We start from the raw sequence: 18,152 nt of genomic DNA, 5'->3' as shown, positions 1-18,152 counted from the left end.
GAGAGGCAGGCAGAGCTGCAGTTCCTGGGCTTGAATTCTGATGCAGAGACCATGAGGAGGAAATCAGAGAGAAGAAGAAAGAAGGAGATGCCATGAAGTAGATGGTTCATGAGAACATGGGCATGAGGGCTGGCCATTTGGAGTAAGAGTAGCCTACCTGAATCATGGAAAGTTATATCTCAGAGTTATTGATAGGGAAGTAGACATAATAGAGAGTTGATATCCACCCAGCTTTAATGCTACTAAGTCTTACAATAAATATGAAGGTTTTGTGTCTTTTATGTGGGAACTAAATGATCTAAGGTGGTGTAGAAACCCCCACATAATATTTATACCACAAGAAATAAGTAAATGTCTGCTAAAAACAATTACATAAGATCCATTTCGATAATATCATCTCACCCTACTATGCAGTGTGATACACAGATATAGTGAAATTTCCCAGTGATACTACAGCCAGGATCAACAGTTTTGAAACAAAAAAGAATCTATTTCTCCTGCTGACTTTTTCATTCACATTGCAGTGTAATATAATCCACTTTGACTAGTTGTAAACTTTCCTCTGCTAAAGCCAGAATTTTGGTAGTAAGAATTATTTTCAGAAATTCAATGTTTGATTTAAAAGTCAGAAAATAGTTTCCATAGACAAGGACTTTTATGTACAAAATGAGTGTAACAGAATTTTTCCAGCCCTCTGAGACAACTAGTGTATATTGAGCACAGAATTGCTCAGTTGAATATAAATGATTTTCATACTTGAAAGAGCTAAATAATTTATGTTACTTTCATTATCTTTTGAGCTAATGATTTTCTTAGCAGAATTTTTTATTTCTAAAGAACTTGAGGAATGAAAACCTCATTCCAAATTTTCAGTGGAACATGCACACACACACATATCTGTGTATTCATGATTGCCTTTTCATAATACTTATCAAATATGTTTATAAGGTTGTAGATAATTGGATCAGCATCTATGATCACTTACTGCTATTGCAGAGAACTGGGGTTGGTTCAGAGCACATATATCAGGCTGATTACAACGGCCTGTTTCAGGTACAAAGGATGTTATGCCTCTTCTTGGGTTCCAGGATATGTGTGATACACATGAACTCATACAGGCACAGAGACACAGACACAAACACATGCATGCAAACTTTAACAAAAAATCTAATTAAAAAGTTTATTCATAGTGCAGTAGAGTTTGCTCAGTGCTTCTGCCAAGCTTGCGGACCTGATAGTGCCCATGGTTTATCCCCATGAACAACATGGAGGAATAGGAGAACTGAGTACAAGTTGTCCTCTGACCTCCAACAAACAGGGTTTGGTTCCACTGCATTCGCACACGTACAAATAAACAAATACAAGTATTATTTAAATTTTAATTTATACGAGCTAAATTTTGTAGAATATTTTAACACAAATGTTATTTTTTTAATGAGTACTATCTCTAGAAAATTCAAGTTCATGAATAGCTATAAGCATGCCAATCCCTACTATGACTAAGTGGTTGTGAAGAAATCTGTAACTCGTGGTAACTATCTCAAGCTTGATACTGTTCTATTCATATCTTATATTCTCAGTTATAGTTGTTGACTGGGACTGGGGTAGTAGATTATTTGGTAAAGTACATATCTGTCTAGACTGAGAACTTGAGTTTAATGCTACAAGAAAACATGTTAAAAACTTATGGATAGCGGACTCTCCCCCCACCTCCCCACAATTAAGTTTTTTTGAGCTGTCCTAGAGATCTCACTTGCATCCAGGTCAGCTGTCTCACAAATGACTATAACTACATTCCCAGGGAAGTTTGATATTCTCTTCTAGTCTCAGATAGCACCATCTCACATATATATTAATTAAATTTTGAAAGTACAAAATTGCTCTCTCCTCCAGCCGAGCAAGATGCCCAAAGGAAAGAAGGCCAAGGGGAAGAAGGTGGCCCTGGCCCTCACCTTGGTCAAGAAACAGGAGGCCAAAAACTTGGTCAATCCTTTGTTTGAGAAAAGGCCTAAGAACTTCTGCATTAGACAGGACATCCAGCCCAAAAGAGACCTCACATGCTTCGTCAATGGCCCTGCTACGTCAGGCTACAGCAAGAGGCATCCTCTATAAGCAGCTCAAAATATCTCCTGCCATCAACCAGTTCACCCAGGCCCTGGACAGGCAAACAGCGACTCAGCTGCTTAAGCTTGCCCACAAGTACAGGCCAGAGACAAAGCAGGAGAAGAAGCAAAGGCTGCTGGCCCACGCTGAGAAGAAAGCTACTGGTAAAGGGGACATCTCAACTAAGAGACCACTTGTCCTAGAAGCAGGGGTCAATACAGTCACTACCTTGGTGGAGAACAAGAAGGCTCAGCTGGTGGTGATTGCCCATGATGTAGACCCCATTGAGCTGGTGGTTTTCCTGCCGGCCCTTTTTCGAAAGATGGGGGTGCCCTACTGCATCATCAAAGGAAAAGCCAGTCTGGGGCGCCTGGTCCACAGGAAGACATGCACCACTGTTGTCTTCACACAGGTTAACTCGGAAGACAAGGGTGCTCTGGCTAAGCTGGTGGAAGCTATTAGGACCAATTATAATGACAGATATGACAAGATCCGCCGCCACTGGGGAGGCAACGTCCTGGGTCCTAAGTCTGTGACTCGCATTGCCAAGTTGGAAAAGGCAAAGGCTAAGGAAGTCGACACTAAACTTGGTTTAATGTACACTTAAGTTTTCTGTACTTAAATATAATTACAAAATTTTTAAAAAGTACAAAATTAAATACAGATGTGGTGATACATTCCTGCAAGCTCAGAGGGGAAGAAATCTGTGATCTATGTCTCAGTGGTCACTCAAGCATATTTGGTTAGTTCTATGTGGAAGATGAGACACTGTCTCAAGAATTTTTTGTTAGATGATTTGACTTACATATATCTGCGGTCTTGGTTTAAAATAGTTTATCAATGTGGTAGAATTCAGTTATCCAAATGGATGCCCTTCCCATTTCTGCCATGATCCTTCCTTTCTGTAGCTATGGTACAGGTGACATTTGTTCTTCACTAAAGTGCCGTCTGTGCAAAACTGAGAATCAGTAGAGAAACTAGTGCAGATTTACACCATTAGAGAAAATATTTCTAAATATATCATGAACAGGAAAAGATCCATTTTTCTAAATCATTAATTCTCATTAATGAAGAGAATGTTAGCATGGCTGATTTATGGAGGAATCTTTCCCCAACAGAACAGAAGTGTATGTGTGCGTAAAATTTTCTTTCCAAAGAGATGTGTGATGAATTTGCTGTTCTGCATCACCAGAAACTGAGGAATTCTATTTTTTTTAGACTGACATCAAGGTTTATTTTTATTTTTTTAAAGATTTATTTGTTTATTTTATAAGTACTCTCCTGCTGTCTTCAGACATACCAGAAGAGGGAATCGAATCCCGTTACAGATGGCTGTGAGCCACCATGTGATTGCTGGGAATTGAACTCAGGACCTCTGGAAGAGCAGTCAGTTCTCTTAAACACTAAGCCATCTCTACAGCCCTTATTTTTCTTTAATGCAAAATGACAAAACCTTATTAGTAGCCAACCCATCTTAAAAATAAAACAGGACATTATTTTACTGGGTTTCTTTTTTTTTTCTTCCATCTTAATTAATTTGAGTATTTCTTATTTACATTTCAATTGTTATTCCCCTTCCCCGTTTCCGGGCCAACATCTCCCTAACCCCACCTCTCCTGTCTATATGGGTGTTCCCCTCCCCATCGTCCCCCCGAGTACCGCCCTCCCTCTAACAATAACCTTCACTGGGGGTTCAGTCTTGGCAGGAACAAGGGCTTCCCCTTCCACTGGTGCTCTTACTAGGCTATTCATTGCTACCTATGAGGATGAAGCCAAGGGTCAGTCAAGGTATAGTCTTTGGGTAGTGGCTTAGTCCCTGGAAGCTCTGGTTGATTGGCATTGTTGTTTATATGGGGTCTTGAGTCCCTTCAACCTCTTCCGGTCCTTTCTCTGTTTCCTTCAACGGGGGTCCTGTTCTCAGTTCAGTGGTTTGCTGCTGGCATTCACCTATGTATTTGCTGTATTCTGGCTGTGTCTCTCAGGAGAGATCTACATCCGGTTCCTGTCGGCCTCCACTTCTTTGCGTCATCCATCTTATCTAATTGGGTGGCTCTGAATGGGTGTTCCTTCTGCCTCTGTTCTAAACGTTGCCTTCCTATTCCCTCCCAAGGGTATCCCTGTTCCCCTTTTAAAGAAGAAGTGAAGCATTCGTATTTATGTCATCCTTGAGTTTCATTGTTCTGTGCATCTAGGGTAATTCAAGCATTTGGGCTAATATCCACTTATCAATGATTGCATACCATGTGTCTTTTTCTGTGATTGGGTTACCTCACTCAGGATGATATTTTCCACTTCCATCCATTTGCCTATGAATTTCACAAAGTCATTGTTTTTGATAGCTGAGTAATATTCCATTGTGTAGATGTACCACATTTTCTGTATCCCTTCCTCTGTAGAAGGGCATCTGGGTTCTTTCCAGTTTCTGGCTATTATAAATAAGGCTGCTATGAACATAGTGGAGCACGTTTTTGTTATACGTTGGGGTATCTTTTGGGTATATGCCCAAGAGAGGTATAGCTGGGTCCTCAGTTAGTTCGATGTCCAATTTTCAGAGGAACTTTCAGAATGATTTCCAGAATTGTACCAGTCTGCAATCCCACCAACAATGGAGGGGTGTTCCTCTTTCTCCACATCTTCATCAGCATTTGTTGTCACCTGAGTTTTTGATCTTAGGCATTCTGACTGGAGTGAGGTGAAATCTCAGGGTTGTTTTGATTTGCATTTCCCTTATGACTAAAGATGTTGAACATTTCTTTAGGTGTTTCTCAGGCATTTGGCATTCCACAGCTGTGAATTCTTTGTTTAGCTCTGAACCCCATTTTTTTCTTTTTTTCTTTTTTTCTTTTTTCCTTTTTTTCTTTTTTTCTTTTTTTCGGAGCTGAGGACCAAACCCAGGGCCTTGCACTTACTAGGCAAGTGCTCTACCACTAAGCTAAATCCCCAACCCCTGAACCCCATCTTTTAATAGGGTTATTTGTTTCCCTGCAGTCTAACTTCTTGAGTTCTTTGTATATTTTGGATATAAGCCCTCTATCAGTTGTAGGATTGGTAAAGATCTTTTCCCAATATGTTGGTTGTTGTTTTGTCCTAACAACAGAGTCCTTTGCCTGACAGAAGCTTTGCAGTTTTATGAGATCCCATTTGTCTATTCTTGATCCTCGAGCATAAGCCATTGGTGTATTGTTCAGGAAATTTTCTTCAGTGCCCATGTATTCGAGATGCTTCCCCACTTTTTCTTCTATTAGTTTGAGTGTATCTGGTTTGATGTGGAGGTCCTTGATCCACTTGGACTTAAGCTTTGTACAGGCTTATAAGCATGGATGGATCTGCATTCTTCTACATGCTGACCTCCAGTTCAACAGCATCATTTGCTGAAAATGCTATCTTAGGCTCCTTTGTCAAAAATTAAGTGACCATAGATGTGTGAATTCATTTCTAGGTCATCGATTCTATTCCACTGTTCTATTCGTCTGTCTTTCTACCGATATCAGGCAGTTTTTTTTTTTTTTTTTTTTTTTTTTTTTTTTTTTTTTTTTTTTTTTGGAGCTGAGGACTGAACCCAGGGCCTTGTGCATTCTGCAGTTTTTTTTATCACTATTGCTCTGTAATACTGTTTGAGTTCAGGGATAGTGATTCCCTTGGAAGTCCTTTTATTGTTGATAATTTTAGCTATCTTGGGTTTTTTGTTATTCCAGATGAATTTGCAAACTGTTCTGTCTAACCCTCTGAAGAATTGGACTGGTATTTTGATTGGGATTGCATTGAATCTGTAGATTGCTTTTGGTAAAACAGCCATTTTTAGTATATTAATCCTGCCAATCCATGAGCTTGGGAGATCTTTCCATCTTCTGAGATCTTCTTCAATTTCTTTCTTCAGAGGCTTGAAGTTCTTATCACACAGGTCTTTTTCTTGCTTGGTTAAAGTCACACCGAGGTATTTTATATTATTTGTGACTATTATGAAGGGTGTTGTTTCCCTAACTATTTTCTTGGCTTGTTTCTCTTTTGTGTAGAGGAAGGCTACTGATTTATTTGAGTTAATTTTATACCCAGCCACTTCGCAGAAGGAATTTATCAGGTTTAGTAGTTCTCCAGTGGAACTTTTGGAATCACTTAAGTATACAATCATATTTTCTGCAAATCGTGATATTTTGACTTCTTCCTTGCCAAACCGTATACCTTTGATCTTCTTTTGTTGTCTGATTGCTCTGGCTAGGATTTCGAGAACTATATTGAATAAGTAGGGAGAGAGTGGGCAGCCTTGTCTAGTCCCCAATTTTAGTGGGATTGCTTCAAGTTTCTCTCCATTTAGTTAATGTTAGCTACTGGTTTGCTGTAATGGCTTTTACTAAGTTTAGGTATGGGCCTTGAATTCATATTCTTTTCAGGACTTTTATCATGAAGGGGTGTTGAATATTGTCAAATGCTTTCTCGGCATCTAATGAAATGATCATGTGGTTTTGTTTTTTCAGTTTGTTTATGTAATGGATCACGTTGATGGTTTTCCATATATTAAAGCATCCCTGCATGCCTGGGATGAATCCTACTTGATAATGGTGGATGATCGTTTTGATGTGCTCTTGGATTCAGTTTGCCAGTATTTGATTGAGTATTTTAGCTCGATATTCATAAGGGAAATTGGTCTGAAGTTCTCTTTCTTTGTTGGGTCTTTGTGTGTTTTAGGCATAAGAGTAACTGTGGCTTCATAGAAAGAATTCAGTAGCACTCTATCTGTTTCAATTTTGTGGAATAGTTTGGATAGTATTGGTATGAGATCTTCTATGAAGGTCTGATAGAATTTTGCACTGAACCCATCTAGACCTGGGTTGTTTTTGGTTGGGAGAGCTTTAATGACTGCTTCTATTTCTTTAGGAGTTATGGGGTGGTTTAAATGTTTATCTTTTCCTGATTTAACTTCAGTACCTGTTATCTGTCTAGGAAACTGTCCATTTCCTGCAGATTTTCAAGTTTTGTTGAACGTAGGCTTTTGTAGTAGGATCTGATGATTTTTGAATTTCCTGTGATTCTGTGGTTTTGTCTCTGCTTTCATTTCTGATTTTGTTAACTTGGACACAATCTCTGTGTCCTCTCGTTAGTCTGGCTAAGGGTTTATCTATCTTGTTGATTTTCTCAAAGAACCAACTTTTGATTTTGTTGATTCTCTGTATGGTCCTTTTTGTTTCTACTTGGTTGATTTCAGCTCTGAGTTTGATTATTTCCTGCCTTCTACTTCTCCTGTGTGTATTTGCTTCTTTTTATTCTAAAGCTTTTATATGTGCTGATATATGCTCTCTCCTGTTCGTTTCTACAGGCACTCAGAGCTATGAGTATTCTTATTAGCACAACTTTCATTATGCCCCATAAGTTTGGGTATGCTGTACTTTCATTTACATTAAATTCTAAGATGTCTTTGATTTCTTTCTTTATTTCTTCCTTGACCAGGTCATCATTGAATAGAGCATTGTTCAACTTCCATGTATATGTGGGTGTTCTTCCCTTATTGTTATTAAAGACCGGCTTTAGCCCGTGGTGGTCTGATAGGATGCATGGTATTATTTCTATATTTCTGTATATGTTGAGGCCTGTTTTATGACCAATTATATGGTCAATTTTGGACAAAGTACCATGAGGCGGTGAGAAGAAGGTATATCCTTTGGTGTTAGGATAGAATACTCTGTAAATATCTGTTAAGTCCATTTGGTTCATGACTTCTCTTAGTCTGTCTATGTCTCTGTTTAATTTCTGTTTCCATGATCTGTCCATTGATGAGAGTGGGGTGTTGAAATCTCCTACTATTATTGTGTGGGGTACAATGTGTGCTTGGAGCTTTAGTAAGGTTCCTTTTATGTATGTAGGTGCCCTTGTATTTGGAGAGTAGATATTTAGGATTGAGAGTTCATCTTGGTGGATTTTTCCTTTGATGAATATGAAGTGTCCTTTCTTATCTTTTTTGATGACTTTCAGTTGAAAATCGATTTTATTCGATATTAGAATGGCTACTCCAGCTTGCTTCTTCAGACCATTTGCTTGGAAAGTTTTTTTCCAGCCTTTCACTCTGAGGTAGTGTCTGTCTTTGTCTCTGAGGTGTGTTTCCTGTAGCAGCAGAATGCAGGGTCCTTGTAGTGTATCCAGTTTGTTATTCTATGTCTTTTTATTGGGGAGTTGAGACCGTTGATCTTGAGAGATAATAAGAAATAGTGATGATTGCTTGCTGTTATTTTCGTATTTTGATGTGAGATTATGTTTGTGTGCTTTTCTTCTCTTTGTTTTGTTGCCAAGATGATTAGTTTCTTGCTTTTCCTGGGGTGTAGCTTGCCTCCTTATGTTGGGCTTTAGCATTTATTATCCTTTGTAGGGCTGGTTTTGTAGAAAGATATTGTGTAAATTTGGTTTTGTCATGGAATATCTTGGTTTCTCCATCTATGTTAATTTAGAATTTTGCTGGATACAGTAACCTGGGCTGGCATTTGTGTTTTCTTAGGGTCTGTATGACATCTGTCCAGGATCTTCTGGCTGTCATAGTCTCTGGTGAGAAATCTGGTGTAACTCTGATAGGTCTGCCTTTATATGATACTTGACCTTTTTCCCTTACTGCTTTCACTATTCTTTCTTTATTTTGTGTATTTGGTGTTTTGTCTATTATGTGACAGGAGGATTTTCTTTTCTGGTCCAGTCTATTTGGAGTTCTGTAGGCTTCTTGTATGTTTATGGGCATCTCTTTCTATATGTTAGGGAAGTTTTCTTCTATGATTTTGTTGAAGATATTTGCTGATCCTTTGAGCAGGGAGTCTTCACTCTCTTCTATACCTATTATCTTTAGGTTTGATCTTCTCATTGAGTCCTGGATTCCTGTATGTTTTGGACCAGTCGCTTTTTCCGCTTTACATTATCTTTGACAGTTGAGTCGATGATTTCCATGGAATCTTCTGCTCCTGAGATTCTCTCTTCCATCTCTTGTATCCTGTTGCTGAAGCTTGTATCTACAGCTCCTTGTCTCTTCTTTTGGTTTTCTAGGTGCAGGGTTGTTTCCATGTGTTCTTTCTTGATTGCTTCTATTTCCATTTTTAATTCCTTCAACTCTTTGATTGTGTTTTGCTGGAATTCTTTCAGGGATTTTTGTGACTCCTCTCTATGGGCTTCTACTTGTTTATTTATGTTTTCCTGGTTTCTCTAAGGGAGTTCTTTATGTCTTTCTTGAAGTCCTCCAGCATCACGATCAAATATGATTTTAAATTGAGATCTTGATTTTCTGGTGTGTTTGGATATTCAGTGTTTGCTTTGGTAAGAGAAATGGGCTCCGATGTTGCCATGTAGTCTTGGTTTCTGTTGCTTGGGTTCCTGCGCTTGCCTCTCACCATCAGGTTGTCTCTGGAGCTACCTTGTTCTGCTATTTCTGACAGTGGCTAGACCGTCCTATAGGCCTGTGAGAGGAGTGCTGTAGACCTGTTTTCTTTCAGCCAGTTATGGGAACAGACTGTTCTGCTTTTGGGCCTGTAGTCTTTCTTGTCTACTGGTCTTCAGCTGTTCCTGTGGGCCTGTGGCCTGAGTTCACTAGGCAGCTCGCTTGGAGCAGAAAAGTTGGTCTTACCTGTGGTACTGCAGATGAAGTTGCTCATGGGTGGCAGCTTTTGAGCTCTTCGGGAGAGCGGCAACCAGGAGGGCCTGCGCTGCCTTTTTCCGGAGGCCCCCTGCACTGGGGTCCCAGATGGCATTTAGGTGTTTTCCTCTGGAGTACGAAATGTGGGCAGAGTGCACACACTTCTGGCTTCCCAGGCGTGCTTGCCCCTCTGAAGGTTTTTAGCTCTCCCACCTACAGGATTTGGGTGCAGAGAACTGTTGGTCGGGTCCCTTCAGGTCCGGGTGGTGTCCTGCCACTCGAGTGCGAGAGGCATTCTTTTCTAAAACAATTTTTTTTAAAGTGTGCCAGAATGAATGGCAAAATAAAATCGACAAGTTGAAAATAAAATGTCATAAATAAAAATCAATAATATTTCATAACTGTATGAACTCATTATATGGGATATAATGTAAATAATTGAGATTTAACAACCTACATTGCTAACACATCTGGAAAAAATAAGAATAGAAGATTTGACTCAAATTACAGGACTTCATAATTTTGTCTTGCTAAGTAATGCTTATAATACTTATGATTAATGACTAATGACTTAATCCATATCTAAGGAAGAAGATGAGGCAGATGACCAGCCTGCTCCCTTTCATATCCCACAAATTTTCCAGGAATTCTGCCCTAGCCAGTGATACAGGAAGGTTGCTCTAACCAGGGACACAGGATGCTTACAGTATCCAAGTTCGAAGGAGCCCCTCCCCTTCATTGAGAGACAGCACTTCTTGTCTTCCAGGAGGCCTGCTCTAACCCATGTCACAGAGCTCTCCAGCTCCAACAGAGGAAATCTCTAGTCACAGACACCCAACCCAGTTAACACCAGAGGTGACCAGGTGGCAAGCAACAGAAGCCAATGTAATTTGGCAACAATGAAACCCAGCTCTCCTACCACAGCAAGCCTTAAATACCCTAACATAGGTGAAAGGCAATATACTGACATAAAATTCCATTCCATTATATTGATAGAGGCCTTCAAGAAGAATACAAATAATATCCTTAAAGAAATATAGGAAACACAGGCATAGAGGTAGAAAATGCCTGCCAATGAAACAGTTCTCTGCTGCTGGGGGAATTGAAAACTTGTACAAACTCTCTGGCAATCAATCTGGTGATTCCTGAGAAAACTGGAAATGGTTCTTCCTAAAGAGCCAGCTATACTACTCCTGTATATATACCCAAAAGATGCTACGCCATATTTCATGGACATGTACTCCATTATGTTCACGGCCTATGTTCACCTTCTTTATAATAGCCAGAACCTGGAAGCTTACATATGTCCCTCAACTGAAGAATATATACAGAAAATGTGATTCATTTGCATAATGGAACACTGTTCAGCTAATAAAAACAAGGATATCATGAATTTGTAGGCAAATGGATGGAACTAGAAAATATCATCCTGACTGAGGTAACTCAGACCAAAAAGAACATGGGTATATACTCAATGATAAGTGAAAATTGAACAAAAAGTACAGAATATCCAGGATACGGCCCATAGACACTAAAAGTTTAACAAAAAAAAAGGGAGGTGGAAGGGGCCAAGATCAGGTTTGGGGAGAGGGGAGAAAGAGAAAAGCCCAGAGGACCAGGGGAATAAATCAAAGTATCCAGTTTCTGGCAGTTGAAGGTTTGGGGTGGGTGCTTCTAGAAAGTTCCAGAGACCTGGGATATGAGAGACTCCTGGGACTAAATGTGAGTTTTCTTAGTCAAAATATGCAACAGTGTGGAGAGGGAACTCAAAGAGTCAACCTCCAGTAGATAGAGTGGGTCCCAACAGAAGAGAACTGGTTACCAACCCACAGTCAAAATTTCTGATCCAGAATTGTTCCTATCTAAAAGAATTACAAGGACAAAAACTTAGAAGAGACTGAAGGAAAGGCTGTAAAGTGATCAGCCCAAGTTGGAATCCATCTTTTTTTGGGGTTGGGGGCAGCAAGGCCTGAGACAATTATTGATACGTACAGACAGGAGTCTAGCATTGCTGACCTCTGAAAGGCATTACCAGAAGCTGACTGAGACAGATTCAGACACCCAACCATTGGACAGAAGTCAGGGATTCCTATGGAGGTATTAAGGGAAGGAGTGAATGAGCTGTAGGGGAGGGCACCCCATAGGAAGACCAGTAGGTCAACTAACCGAGACCCTTGGGAACACTCAGGGACTGATCCATCAACCAGGAGCATACACAAGCTGGACAATGGCCTCCAGCACATACATAAGACTGTCTAATCTTGTCTTAGTGAGAGAGGATGCACCTAATTCTGGAGAGACTTGAGGCCCCAGGGAAAGGATATATCTGGGAGGTGGGGAGCACACTCTTAGAGGCAAGGGAGAGGGAGAATGTGATGAGGAACTGGGGAAGGTGGGACTGGGAGGAGAGGGTAATAAATGGACTGTAAATAAATGAAATATTAAATAAAGATGAATGTGATTTGCTGTTTGATGTGTATGAAAAACAATCCATGTGTTTCTTGTTATCAATTAAGTTTTATTGTTTAATATGTGTACAATGCTGTTAGGAGGTACAGGATGATATTTCTATACATGTTCAAACTGTGTAATTAAATAACTTTCCAATTTTCTTATCTGACAGTGTAAGGAAGTGGAACAAGATGGTTTACCTGGTAAAGGCATTTACCACTAACCTGATGACCTGAGATTGATCTCTGGACCTGACACTTTAGAGGGAGAGGAATGAATGCGGCAAGTTGTCCTCTGACCTCTACATTCTCATGGTTGCATTTGTGTACTTACCTCCACAAAACACAATAAACACATGAGATGTTTAGGATGGAGATCATACTTCTGTGTTATAAAGTAAAATTCCTAAAACACTGCTTGGTATATGATAATCCCTGATCCTTGGGAATACCTCTCCTTTAGGAATGTCTTCTGCTATATCTCCACACAGGAAAGGCAAAAGTATGTGATGAAGATGTGAAGACATAAATCAAATCTATCTCTGTGACTCGGCTACTCTCTAATTCTCAACATGGTATAGAATAGCTCTTCTCATTTCATAATGTATTTAATTCATGTTGAAATTATGCTAGTAAAACTTGAGATATACAAATACTGAGGGATGATAATGTATTCATTAATATTAATTGTCAGTATGACAGGATCTAGATTCACTTAGGAAAAAAATCCCAGACAATGACTCTAAGGGAGAATTATGACTGTCCTATCTAAGGTGAGAATACTCAGAATGTGGACTGCACCATTCAATGGGCTGCAGTCATGAATAGAATAAAAAGGAGAAAGTTGAGCCAAGCACAGGATTCATTTCTCTGCTTGTAATGCAAAGTTAAGATGAGTTTCACACAGTTTGTAGTCATGTCCTCCCAGTTAAATAGATAATGTCTTCAAAGTGAGAGGCAAAATAAACCTTTTATTCATCAAGTTTTATAAGAGGTTATGATTTGGGAAGAATACCCCAGACTCAAATAATTTGCAACAGGAAAGAGTGTTTATTTTGTAGATAACCTGCCAGCAGGGAGGGGGGGGGGTCTACCATTCATCAGGATGGAAGACAACGGTATGGAAATTTCAGGGTCAATTTTAAGTCTGTTAGGGTACGAATGGGTGAATTTTATCTTTCATTCCTATTACTGATTAGCTCTATCTCCAGGAGTATGGCTGCCTTTGTGATTGGTTAAAGCACTGAGGGATTTGGGGACTTTTGCTACTTAATTATACTTGTCTCAGGCTAGCTGGTGGGTCAGCTTTTAGAGCTTCTGATTGGTTGCCCATGAGGTTGGCTCAGACTAGGTGGTAAGGCATCTTCCTGATTGGCTGCCAGTAAGTGGTGTTTTTTCCTGGAATTGACTGTTTTCAGTCTTTTCCAGTTCTTGTAAACATACATTTAGGGCTATTCTCCCAAACTGTTGGTTTTCAGCCTGTCATGGAGTCAGCCTGTGTCTGGCTCACTCAGTCCTCTCAGCTTCTTTCATCGGATATTTTCTTACATCAATAAAAAATAACTAATATTGGTAGTAATTAGGTTTACTCATTTCTACATTGAGAATGTCTTAATGGTTAACATGAAGATGGACAAGAGTTCAACTACTAATGCTGGGCTGGAATGAGGGAAGAGAAAAGGTGATAATGAAAAAGATCCAAGAAATGTTGACAAAGACAATACATTTTATATTCCTGGGTTTTGCCTTTTTAACTGCAGCTTGAGATGTCTCCTACTAGAGAACATATAGACTTCAGCCTAGTATTCCTATAGATCTAATATTTCACTATAGAAGAAACTTGTTTAAAAACTGAGAGATGACTTGGTAAAGTGTACTGTGAAAGTGTAAGAACCTTAGTTCTTATCTTTATCACCCATATGAAAGAGCTAAACTTGTGGTGTCGTTTTTCTATCTTACGAGAGACAGGGTTGAGAAGACACACAAACGGGATTTCTGAATCTTGCTGGTTAGCCAGTGTAGCAGATTTAGTTAAGCTCCAGAATCTCCCCAGAGAGATAAGTTCAAAACAATAAGGTAGACAGCTGGAATGATTACCCAGGTGAAAGGTCAGTTGTTAGACAGACAGATGACAGAAGAGAACCAACTCATGCTAGTTGTTCCCAGATTTTCACATGTGGTTTGTAGAATTTGCATGTGTGAGAACAAACACACACACACACACACACACACACACACACACACACACACACTCTTACTCACAAAAGTCTACACAGGCAATATATGAATAGAATTTCAAAAATTAATAGAACCTACAAAGTATTGAAAAACATAAGCTGGAGAAATAATTGAAGAAGAAAACTGACATGAACCTTTGTCCTCTTCAATTACACATTTGGTAGATTGAACCTGCATACAGAAGTGTGTTTGCCTGTACACAATATGCATACACACAAACACTCTCAAATAAACACACCACAATCCATTCTTGACTATACTAGTGTCACTATGCATCTATTATCCCATTGGGTCTCCTCCTGCTTACTCTTCTGTGTCATAGCTGGCAAGGACTAAACCTACCTACCTCCTCTGCATTTCTTTCCTTACCAATCCTTTTTACTCTCATTTTCCATTTGTCTTCTCTTTTCTCCTTTTGTTCTGTCATTTGCAGAAACGTACTGAATGTTTTCTTATAGAAACTTAAAGGAAAACTCTTATTACTCTATTGAGCTTTCTGCCACATTTCAAATTCTAGCAATGAGATTCTTTGAGGATTTGTAAACTTTTTATTGTCATATTTATATTTGAAGCATACATTATTACTTATTTCTTCATGTGTCACTTCTTTGCTGGATGAATTTGAAGTAGGATGAAATAAAAGTCATATATAATAAAGCTAATGGAACTGGAATGTATTTTAAAATTTCAGAATCAGATATATCTAATGACAAATAAAGAATGTCTAGGAATCCACATAATAGTTACCAGTGCTCCCTGGCACTCACATGTTGTTACATTCAAGTTTCTCATCATAGAAAATACAGCAGTCAGTCAAGCAAAAATGATTGCATTCTAGTTTGTAAGTGTATTGAATATAAGTTTGTTGTATAAAAACACTGATAGGGAGTATTGCAGATGATAATAACATAATGATAACCTATTTTTGACTTAATGTGTAATTGGTTTCCAGTTATTGAAATTTTAGTGCTTAAAGTTTTTCAAAAATGTATTCTGATTAAGTCACTGAAGATATGTCTGTCAATATCAAGATATATTGCCCATATCTTATAGTGGATTTTCAGATCTTGAGGCTGAAAAACACATGCTTTTGATATGAATGTTGAAACATAATCACCATGAAAAGCTTAGTCAGAGAAAGGTGGTACATGCCTTTAATCCCAGGAGAGAGAGGAAATCAGATCTCTGATCAAGGTCAGCCTGAGACAGATCAAGTTTCAAGTAAAGAACACCATAGATCCAGATGTTGTGGTACACACTTTAATCTGGGAAGTATTTTCTGCTGGAGGCATACATAAGGTCAGTGAAAGAAGGAAAGTTTCCTTTTTCTATGCAACTGCTTGCAGTTACTTGCTAGCATTCTTTCCAAACTACTTGCCCAGCAGAATTTAGGGTTGCAGAGACAACATTTAGTGGGCTACTAGGAGCGGTAGTGAATGCGCTTTTCCACCTCTTGATTCCTGGACCCATAGATCCTGTCTGTGGGAGAAACTGCACCATATCTAGGATGCTGATTCAAAGCATACACTCCCTTGTGAAGAAACTTGCCCCAGACTTTCATGCTGTTTCCATCTAATTGGAGTACAAAGAAGCTGTGTTCCAGAGATGTTCAAGGTTGTATCTCCTGCTGCAGCTGGACTTGTCATGTGTGAGAATCACCAAGGTAGTATTGGCTTTAAAGGTATGAAGGGGTCATGAGATCACATGAGGCTTGGCACTGTGACAGTGTAGGATGGCCACTGTTTAAGGAACAGCCTTAGTAACAGTTGCGGTCTCAGGAATGAAGGGACCATGAAAAGAAGTGGAGGCTTAGCATCATGAAGAGAGTCTATGAGAGACTACTGGTGAAACCTGATTGTAGGTGAAGACCCCAGCATATTGGAGATTCCAGAACCGTGGGATGATCACAAAGAAAAGCATCAGGGAATTAGAGTCAATAAGAGCTTAGAGTGCTACAGAGGACAGAGCTAGAGAAGTGGCAAAATGATTTGGAGGTGCCCAGAAAATAATGTGTGGATCCTAGACATTCGAACAAGATGCTGTAAAGGTTAAGTTGTCTTGGATGCCACGAGATGTAAGAGATACCAGAGTTGTAGGCAAATTGCTGAAGAAAGTTTGCAACAGGGAATGGAAGAACAGAGAACGAAGAAGTTTCTTGCTGTTAAATGCAGGATCTGGCAATAGAAGTGAACAAGGATGAAAAGACTCAGAAATCTGATGAACGCTTTGGCTTTGACACCAGATATGGAGATGCAGAGTCTGGAGTTTGTTCAGGTTGATTTTCATCTTGTTTCATCCAGTGTTTTCTTACCATGACATTTTAGAATGATAATGTATATCCTGCATGATATTGGGGGTATGTGGTCTTCTTTTTGTTTTTGATTTTTAAGGGATTACAGTTTAGAGATTACCTAATCTCAGAAGAAACATTGAACTTTGAACTCCTAACATTGGAGAAACTCTTATACACTATGGGGACTGTAAAGTTGGAATAATGTATTTTGCATTGTACTGTGCCTAGGTATGACCTCTATAGAGTCATGTATTTGAACTGTCCTATTGTAACCAGGGAGTAGAATGTGGTTGAGTATATTTGGCAAATTGGAAGTGGTACTATCATGAGATGTGGCCTTGTTGGAGGAAATATGTCACTGTGGGCATGGGCTTTGAGACCCTCTTTCTAGCCAGGTAGGAACCAGTCATCTCCTGCTTGCCTTTGAAATAAGATATCACAATTTCAACTCCTCCAGGTCCATGCTTTCTGCTTTGATGATAATGGATTGAACCCCTGAACCTGTAAAGCAAGCCCCAATTAAATGCTGTCCTTTAAAATATTCACCCAGTTCATGGTGTCTCTTCACAGTAATGAAAACCCTAACTAAGACAATGTTGTAGTAAGTGCTGCTTTCACAAAGATTAGTTCTCAAAATGGAGCAACATGTTCCATTGGAGGCCTTCACAGGTTTGTAGTTCAAGACATTGGAACTACTCATTGGTTTGTTGAGCAGAAACGGATAGGAAAAAAAAAATGACGCATACTGCTATCCCTGGAATTTCAAAACTCACTCACACATGTGACTTCATATGATTGAAGCTAAGATGGATATTGGCATTTCCCTAACTTCAGTACTAAATATAGGGACTGACACTGACCTGAAGAAGACCCTTTTAATATCTTGTTTTACAGGGAACTAATACAAAATATTAAAAAGATTATTGAAAAAGTTCAAAATATTAAAAAGAAATACCCAAGAATCAAGTATGGAGAAAGTCTGGTAACAACAGATCCAGGAGACATGGGTTAAATGTTTCTTTATCTCTTTAACTCTTCATAAAAACAGTTCACTATGAGCTGTTGGCTCCTGGAGAAGACTGGTGAGGATAGTCAGCAAAACTGACTCTATTGGATGCTTTAGCATAGAACATGGGGACTTCAGTTCAATAAATGATTTATGCCATTGATGTAGTTCTCTGTGTTTTCCTTTACACAAAAGACATATTAATAAAATAACATGATTTAGGCATGGAAAAGTAGTTCAGTATGGAAAAGTTCTTGCTGTGTCACCAAAAAGATCTTATATAATCCCTAGCAACAATTTAAAAAGCCAAGCATGAGAGTTGGGGCACAGACAAAAGAGGATCACTGGCCTTGCTAACTGCCAGCTTAGCTTCAAGTTCAATGAGTGACATTGTCTCAAGGAAATAAGGTGGCAAGTAACACAGCTGGATGCGTGATGTCAACATCTGTGTTCCTTGTAAACCCC

The 18,152-nt window shown here is 39.2% G+C and overlaps 1 pseudogene; it reads left to right on the top strand.

Moving 5' to 3' along the window:
• Positions 1–2,068: 2,068 nt before the first annotated feature.
• Positions 2,069–2,710, top strand: LOC147994644 (large ribosomal subunit protein eL8 pseudogene; annotated as a pseudogene).
• Positions 2,711–18,152: the final 15,442 nt, after the last annotated feature.

The sequence above is a fragment of the Rattus norvegicus genome, chromosome 4, assembly GCF_021556685.1.
Source record: "Rattus norvegicus strain SHRSP/BbbUtx chromosome 4, alternate assembly SHRSP_T2T, whole genome shotgun sequence".
Lineage (NCBI taxonomy): Eukaryota > Metazoa > Chordata > Mammalia > Rodentia > Muridae > Rattus > Rattus norvegicus.
This window is presented reverse-complemented; position numbering and strand designations above follow the sequence as displayed.